The following is a 10,020-nucleotide window of genomic DNA, read 5'->3' on the forward strand; positions in this document are numbered from 1 at the left end:
TATATCACAGCTAGAGTGCTCATATATCACAGCTAGAGTACTCACATATCAGCTAGAGTGCTCATATATCACAGCTAGAGTACTTACATATCAGCTAGAGTGCTCATATATCACAGCTAGAGTGCTTATATATCACAGCTAGAGTGCTCATATATCACAGCTAGAGTACTCACATATCAGCTAGAGTGCTCATATCACAGCTAGAGTGCTTATATATCACAGCTAGAGTACTTATATATCACAGCTAGAGTGCTCATATATCACAGCTAGAGTACTCACATATCAGCTAGAGTGCTCATATATCACAGCTAGAGTGCTTATGTATCACAGCTAGAGTACTTATATATTACCAATAGAGTGCTCATATATCACAGCTAGAGTGCTCATATATCACAGCTAGAGTACTTATATATCACAGCTAGAGTACTCACATATCAGCTAGAGTGCTCATATATCACAGCTAGAGTGCTTATATATCACAGCTAGAGTGCTCATATATCACAGCTAGAGTGCTTACATATCACAGCTATAGTACTTATATATCACAGCTAGAGTGCTCATATATCACATCTAGAGTACTCACATATCAGATAGAGTGCTCATATATCACAGCTAGAGTGCTTATATATCACAGCTAGAGTGCTCATATATTACAGCAAGAGTACTCACATATCAGCTAGAGTGCTCATATATCACAGCTAGAGTGCTTATATATCACAGCTAGAGTGCTCATATATCACAGCTAGAGTACTCACATATCAGCTAGAGTGCTCATATCACAGCTAGAGTGCTTATATATCACAGCTAGAGTACTTATATATCACAGCTAGAGTGCTCATATATCACAGCTAGAGTACTCACATATCAGCTAGAGTGCTCATATATCACAGCTAGAGTGCTTATGTATCACAGCTAGAGTACTTATATATTACCAATAGAGTGCTCATATATCACAGCTAGAGTGCTCATATATCACAGCTAGAGTACTTATATATCACAGCTAGAGTTCTCACATATCAGCTAGAGTGCTCATATATCACAGCTAGAGTGCTTATATATCACAGCTAGAGTGCTCATATATCACAGCTAGAGTGCTCACATATCAGTTAGGGTGCTCATATATCACAGCTAGAGTGCTTACATATCACAGCTAGAGTACTTATATATCACAGCTAGAGTGTTCATATATCACATCTAGAGTACTCACATATCAGCTAGAGTGCTCATATATCACAGCTAGAGTACTCACATATCAGCTAGAGTACTTACATATCACAGCTAGAGTACTTATGTATCACAGCTAGAGTACTCACATATCAGCTAGAGTGCTCATATATCACAGCTAGAGTACTCACATATCAGCTAGAGTGCTCATATATCACAGCTAGAGTGCTTATATATCACAGCTAGAGTGCTCATATATCACAGCTAGAGTTCTCACATATCAGATAGAGTGCTCATATATCACAGCTAGAGTGCTTATATATCACAGCTAGAGTGCTCATATATTACAGCAAGAGTACTCACATATCAGCTAGAGTGCTCATATATCACAGCTAGAGTGGTTATATATCACAGCTAGAGTGCTCATATATCACAGCTCGAGTACTCACATATCAGCTAGAGTGCTCATATCACAGCTAGAGTGCTCATATCACAGCTAGAGTGCTTATATATTACAGCTAGAGTACTTATATATCACAGCTACAGTGCTCATATATCACAGCTAGAGTACTCACATATCAGCTAAAGTGCTTATATATCACAGCTAGAGTGCTTATATATCACAGCTAGGGTACTTATATATCACAGCTAGAGTGCTCATATATGACAGCTAGAGTACTCACATATCAGCTAGAGTGCTCACATATCACAGCTAGAGTGCTCATATATCACAGCTAGAGTACTTATATATCACAGCTAGAGTACTCACATATCAGCTAGACTGCCCATACATCACAGCTAGAGTACTCACATATCAGCTAGAGTGCTCCTATATCACAGCTAGAGTGCTCATATATCACAGCTAGAGTGCTCCTATATCACAGCTAGAGTGCTCATATATCACAGCTAGAGTACTCACATATCAGCTAGGGTGCTCATATATCACAGCTAGAGTGCTTATATATCACCGCTAGAGTACTTATATATCACAGCTAGAGTGCTCATATATCACAGCTAGAGTACTCACATATCAGCTAGAGTGCTCATATATCACAGCTAGAGTGCTCATATATCACAGCTAGAGTGCTCATATATCACAGCTAGAGTGCTCACATATCAGCTAGAGTGCTCACATCACAGCTAGAGTGCTTATATATCACAGCTAGAGTGCTCATATATCACAGCTAGAGTGCTCATATATTACAGCTAGAGTACTCACATATTAGCTAGAGTGCTCATATATCACAGCTAGGGTGCTTATATATCACAGCTAGAGTGCTCATATATCACAGCTAGAGTGCTCATATATCACAGCTAGAGTGCTCATATATCACAGCTAGAGTGCTCATATATCACAGCTAGAGTGCTTATATATCACAGCTAGAGTGCTCATATATCACAGCTAAAGTACTCACATATCAGCTAGAGTGCTCATATATCACAGCTAGAGTACTCACATATCAGCTAGAGTGCTCATATATCACAGCTAGAGTGCTCATATATCACAGCTAGAGTGCTTATATATCACAGCTAGAGTGCTCATATATCACAGCTAGGGTACTCACATATCAGCTAGAGTGCTCATATATCACATCTAGAGTGCTTATATATCACAGCTAGAGTACTTATATATCACAGCTAGAGTGCTCATATATCACAGCTAGAGTACTTATATCAGCTAGAGTGCTCATATATCACAGCTAGAGTACTCACATATCAGCTAGAGTGCTCATATATCACAGCTAGAATGCTTATATATCACAGCTAGAGTGTAATGCAAACGCCCGGACTGACTGGCGTGTGCGTGTTTATGTAGTGATTCCACTGTGCCATGAACCCGAGAGTGCCTGGAGGGGCGTAACTAAGTATCTGCCCGATCCGACCAAGGTCGCACGACGGCATACGACGCCAGTGCACCAGGGAGGAACCGAGTAGAGGAACCAGGGTCTACTCCAGGTCAGACTCCGGACACGGCTGTTGACCCACACCGGGGAATACAGGAACAGACAGACTAGAGCGCAGGCTGAGTAGGGTCCAGTACAGACTGGGAGACAAATTCGAAACCGCAGACGCGGTGGACAGGGCAGAGCAAAGCGAAAACCGCAGACGCGGCGGACAGAGCTGAGCAAAGCGAAAACCGCAGACGCTGCGGACAGAGCTGAGCAAAGCGAACACCGCAGACGCGGCGGACAGAGCTGAGCAAAGCGAAAACCGCAGACGCGGCGGATAGAGCTGAGCAAAGCGAAAACCGCAGACGCGGCGGACAGAGCTGAGCAAAGCGAAAACCGCAGACGCGGCGGACAGAGCTGAGCAAAGCGAAAACCGCAGACGCGGCGGACAGAGCTGAGCAAAGCGAAAACCGCAGATGCGGCGGACAGAGCTGAGCAAAGCGAAAACCGCAGACGCGGCGGACAGAGCTGAGCAAAGCAAAAACCGCAGACGCGGCGGACAGAGCTGAGCAAAGCGAAAACCGCAGACGCGGCGGACAGAGCTGAGCAAAGCGAAAACCGCAGACGCGGTGGACAGAGCTGAGCAAAGCGAAAACCGCAGACGCGGAAGAGACAGGGCTCTGTACACACGGAACAGACTAGAAGGGAAAGGCAGAACCAGATACCCACAGGGTACTTACAAAGAAGTAGCGAGTGGACCATAAACTCACAAACAGAAGTACAGTGACAATGAGCAGGAGTTAGGTACGAGTTCAGACTCTGCAGAAAAAGGGAAAGTACGGACATAGAGAAAAACAAAAACAGGCTAGGAGAGTATTCAGACAAGAACAGACACTGCAGCAAGATACAGGAGCGGGTCTAGGTAAGCGACCCCAAGAAGGCGGAACGAACAGGCAGGAGCGAGTTCACACAGGCCTGGAAATACAGCCTCCAGGATAGGCAGAAGACAACAGGCTTGAAGATAATACAGACAGGACACAGTTCAGACACGGGAACTGATACCGAAGGCAGGAAACCTAAACGGGACCTGGCATATCAGTGACCAAAGGCCAACTGACAGAACACAATGCTCAGGCAGGGATTCATTGGAGCAGCTGGGTTAAATACCAGATGGCAGACAGCAATAGGCTGAGGACGCACAAGGGGTGTGTCTGCAGCAGGTACAAAAAGCAGGAAGTGATCGGGCGCCGCCCTTAAGCAGCAGACACAGAGGCAAACAGACAGCATGGAGGGAAGCCAGGCTAGCAAACTGGACTGGAGATCAAGTGCGCGCTCTTGCACAGTGGGAGATGGACCACTATGCAAGGACGCCGCCAGGTATGTTACAGTACCTCCCCCCTTACTCCCCCTCTTCTTCAGGCCTGCCAGAATGTTCCGCAGGGAATTCGAGGGCCAATCCTTTACTTCAAGTAGATCACTTCCACTGTCCACCGGAAAAACTGGTCTCCTCTGGGTAGCTAGGATGCTACCTCCTATCCAGCCATCCTCAGCAACAGACGAAACGGGTGGAGTACCAGGAATAGCACACAAGGAAGTCTCTCTCCACTTATTATCAGGTAGCACCCCAGAGGGTTCAGGAGACAACTGGAAGCCCTCCGACGGGTTGGAGGGGTGCAGAGACTCGGGGGTAACCTCTGCTTCGGGGTACATCTTGTCAAGCTCACAGGATGAAATGGGCGAGGTATCAGGTACAAGGTGTAGAAAACTCACTGTCTCTTTGTTATTAGGTGGTACCCCGGAGGATTCAGGAAACAACTGGGGGTCCTCCGCCGGGTCGGAAGAGTGCAGAGACTCAGGGGTAACCTCTGCTTCGGAGTACACTAGGTCGGATTCACTGGAAGAAGCGGGCGAGGTATCAGGTACCGAGTATAGGAGAGTCTCTGTCCATTCGCTATCAGGTAGCACCCCGAAGGGTTCAGGAGACAACTGGAGGTCCTCCGCCTGGTCGGAAGGGTGTAGAGACTCGGGGATAACCTCTGCTTCGGAGTACACTAGGTCGGACTCACTGAATGAAGCGGGCGAGGTATCAGGTGCAGAGTATAGGAAAGTCTCTGTCCATTCGCTACCAGATAGCACCCCGAAGGGTTCAGGAGACAACTGGAGGTCCTCCGCCTGGTCGGAGGGGTGTAGAGACTCGGGGGTAACCTCTGCTTCGGAGGACCCTTGGACAGGCTCACCGATTAAAGTGGGTGAAGTATCAGATATCAGGTGCAGGAAGTCCTCCTGTGTGGATTCTGGGTGGCCAGCAGTCTCTTCGGGCAGGAGAACTGGTGCGCTACCCACGCACTTTACCCGTCGGGGCTGCTCCGGGATACTGGGAAATGAAGCTTCAACAGGGACTTCAAGGTTGGGGTCAGGAGGTCTTTGGGAGGACAGACCCTGGCGTGACGGCTTGCCTCTACGCCTAGCACTTCTGGACTGCCTCTTAAGGTTGGGAGAAGAATTCCGGAGAGCGTAGTCATCCTGTGTGAATTCTGGTTGGGCAGTAGTCTCTTCGGGCAGGAGGACTAGTGCGCTACCCACAGACATTACTCATCGGGGCTGCTCCGGGATATTGAGAAGTGAAGCTTCAGCAGGAGCCTCCGCGTTAGGATCATCGAAGGCCATTAGAAAAGCCACCATGAAGGCCATTATGTCGAGGACGATAGGATCCTGTGTTTCCCATAGGGGGTTGATCCATTCCAAGGCATCACCCGCTAGGTTAGACATAATGAATCCCACCTTAACCCGATCGGTGGGAAAACAAAGAGGGTAGAACTTGAAGTGTAGCATGCATTGCTCCACAAATGCACGACTCTGTCTTGGATCCCCATAGTACCGTGGCGGATCCGCAGGAACGAGAGCTGATAGATCCATCTGGACGGGTGCGTAATTCGCCTGGAACTCAGCTAGAGAAAAAATTTATTTATTTTTAATGCACGTATTCGCTGGAAAACGTCTCAGAGAGCGAAGGCCGTGGGGCTCAACGGGAACCATGGCCTGAGCATGCTGTAATGCACACGCCCGGACTGACTGGCGTGTGCGTGTTTATGTAGTGATTCCACCGTGCCATGAACCGGAGAGTGCCTGGAGGGGCGTAACTAAGTATCTGCCCGATCCGACCAAGGTCGCACGACGGCATACGACGCCAGTGCACCAGGGAGGAACCGAGCAGAGGAACCAGGGTCTACTCCAGGTCAGACTCCGGACACGGCTGTTGACCCACACCGGGGAATACAGGAACAGACAGACTAGAGCGCAGGCTGGGTAGGGTCCAGTACAGACTGGGAGACAAATTCGAAACCGCAGACGCGGTGGACAGGGCAGAGCAAAGCGAAAACCGCAGACGCGGTGGACAGAGCTGAGCAAAGCGAAAACCGCAGACGCGGTGGACAGAGCTGAGCAAAGCGAAAACCGCAGACGCGGCGGACAGAGCTGAGCAAAGCGAAAACCGCAGACGCGGCGGACAGAGCTGAGCAAAGCGAAAACCGCAGACGCGGCGGACAGAGCTGAGCAAAGCGAAAACCGCAGACGCGGCGGACAGGGCTAAGCAAAGCGAAAACCGCAGACGCGGCGGACAGGGCTGAGCAAAGCGAAAACCGCAGACGCGGCGGACAGGGCTGAGCAAAGCGAAAACCGCAGACGCGGCGGACAGGGCTGAGCAAAGCGAAAACCGCAGACGCGGCAGACAGAGCTGAGCAAAGCGAACACCGCAGACGCGGCGGACAGAGCTGAGCAAAGCGAAAACCGCAGACGCGGCGGACAGAGCTGAGCAAAGCGAACACCGCAGACGCGGCGGACAGAGCTGAGCAAAGCGAAAACCGCAGACGCGGCGGACAGAGCTGAGCAAAGCGAAAACCGCAGACGCGGCGGACAGAGCTGAGCAAAGCGAAAACCGCAGACGCGGTGGACAGAGCTGAGCAAAGCGAAAACCGCAGACGCGGTGGACAGAGCTGAGCAAAGCGAAAACCGCAGATGCGGTGGACAGAGCTGAGCAAAGCGAAAACCGCAGACGCGAAAGAGACAGGGCTCTGTACACACGGAACAGACTAGAAGGGAAAGGCAGAACCAGATACCCACAGGGTACTTACAGAGAAGTAGCGAGTGGACCACAAACTCACAAACAGAAGTACAGTGACAACGAGCAGGAGTTAGGTGCGAGTTCAGACTCTGCAGAAAAAGGGAAAGTACGGACATAAAGAAAAACAAAAACAGGCTAGGAGAGTATTCAGACAAGAACAGACACAGCAGCAAGATACAGGAGCGGGTCTAGGTAAGCGGCCCCAAGAAGGCGGAACGAACAGGCAGGAGCAAGTTCACACAGGCCTGGAAATACAGCCTCTAGGATAGGCAGAAGACAACAGGCTAGAAGATAATACAGACAGGACACAGTTCAGACATGGGAACTGATACCGAAGGCAGGAAACATAAACGGGACCTGGCATATCAGTGACCAAAGGCCAACTGACAGAACACAATGCTCAGGCAGGGATTCATTGGAGCAGCTGGGTTAAATACCAGATGGCAGACAGCAATAGGCTGAGGACGCACAAGGGGTGTGTCTGCAGCAGGTACAAAAAGCAGGAAGTGATCGGGCGCCGCCCTTAAGCAGCAGACACAGAGGCAAACAGACAGCATGGAGGGAAGCCAGGCTAGCAAACTGGACTGAAGATCAAGTGCGCGCTCTTGCACAGTGGGAGATGGACCATGCAAGGACGCCGCCAGGTATGTTACATAGAGTACTTATATATCACAGCTAGAGTGCTCATATATCACAGCTAGAGTACTCACATATCAGCTAGAGTGCTCATATATCACAGCTAGAGTGCTCATATATCACAGCTAGAGTACTTATATATCACAGCTAGAGTACTCACATATCAGCTAGAGTGCTCATATATCACAGCTAGAGTGCCTATATATCACAACTAGAGTGCTCATATATCACAGCTAGAGTGCTCATATATCACAGCTAGAGTACTCACATATCAGCTAGAGTGCTCATATATCACAGCTAGAGTGCTTATATATCACAGCTTGAATGCTCATATATAACAGCTGGAATACTCACATATCACAGCTAGAGTACTCATATCACAGCTAGAGTGCTCATATCACAGCTAGAGTGCTCATATATCACAGCTAGAGTACTCATATCACAGCTAGGGTGCTCATATATCACAGCTAGAGTGCTTATATATCACAGTTAGAGTACTCCATATCACAGCTAGAGTGCTCATATATCACAGCTACAGTACTCACATATTAGCTAGAGTGCTCATATATCACAGCTAGAGTGCTCATATATCACAGCTAGAGTACTCATATATCACAGCTAGAGTACTCACATATCAGCTAGAGTGCTCCTATATCACAGCTTGAGTGCTCATATATCACAGCTAGAGTACTCACATATCAGCTAAAGTGCTGATATATCACAGCTAGAGTGCTTATATATCACAGCTAGAGTGCTTATATATCACAGCTAGAATACTCACATATCACAGCTAGAGTACTCATATCACAGCTAGAGTACTCACATATCACAGCTAGAGTACTCATAGCTAGAGTGCTCATATATCACAGCTAGAGTACTCATATCATAGCTAGGGTGCTCATATATCACAGCTAGAGTGCTTATATATCACAGCTAGAGTACTCACATATCACAGCTAGAGTGCTCATATATCACAGCTAGAGTACTCACATATTAGCTAGAGTGCTCATATATCACAGCTAGAGTGCTCATATATCACAGCTAGAGTACTCGCATATCAGCTAGAGTGCTCATATATCACAGCTAGATTACTCACATATCAGCTAGAGTGCTCATATATCACGGCTAGAGTACTCACATATCACAGCTAGAGTGCTCATATATCACAGCTAGAGTACTCACATATCAGCTAGAGTGCTCATATATCACAGCTAGAATACTCACATATCAGCTAGAGTGCTTACATATCACAGCTAGAGTACTCACATATAACTAGAGTGCTCATATATCACAGCTACAGTACTCATATCACAGCAAGAGTGCTCATATATCACAGCTAGAGTGCTTATGTGTCACAGCTAGAGTGCTCACATATCACAGCTAGAGTGCTCATATATCATAGCTAGAGTACTCACATATAGCTAGAGTGCTCATATATCACAGCTAGAGTACTCATATTACAGCTAGAGTGCTCATATATCACAGCTAGAGTACTCACATATCAGCTAGAGTGCTCATATATTACAGCTAGAGTGCTTATATATCACAGCTAGAGTGCTCATTAGTGTTGATCGAGGACTAAAATGCTTGCGTGCTCGAAGCTCAGGCCGAGCTCACCGTGATACTCGGGTGCTCGACCCGAGCAACGAGCCCAATGTTAGGCTATGGGAGACCCGAGAATTTTTGCGGCGGCACCCCCGGCAGTCTGTAGAAAGCCTAAAAAGTGCCCAAAACGATAGTGACAGTGCTCAAATGACATGGGGACAGCATGGGGATCGCCCCAGGAAGCAATTCTGACCCCCAGGTCACTGCTGTCACAATAAAACGTTCAAAACTGAAACTGTTTTCCTGTGAAATATGTTAAGGAACATCCTTTCCAGTGTAAAGACTTGTGTATAAGGTAAAATAAATAACGAAAAACAAAAATACTCCTCCACACCTTGGGCTATGTTCACAAGTAGCATTTTTTATGCGTTTTTGCACTTTTGTATTGCTTTCAACCGTGACAAATGCATTCACCGGGAAATTTCATTTTAACATTTTACAACCTTATCTGGCCATGTGCTGTGTGACACATGCATACAGTGCTGAAAAGACAAGGGATCAGCATGGGGAAGACCCCTGGAAGCATCTCTGACACCCAGGTCACTGCCTAAAAGTGTGCCCATCAGAAGCGATCCTTGCCGCATCAGAAGATGCAGACTTGCAACT

This window comes from Phyllobates terribilis, unplaced genomic scaffold (genome assembly GCF_046119375.1).
Source record: "Phyllobates terribilis strain yellow unplaced genomic scaffold, ASM4611937v1 Scaffold_7__3_contigs__length_470593459, whole genome shotgun sequence".
In the NCBI taxonomy this organism is placed as follows: domain Eukaryota; kingdom Metazoa; phylum Chordata; class Amphibia; order Anura; family Dendrobatidae; genus Phyllobates; species Phyllobates terribilis.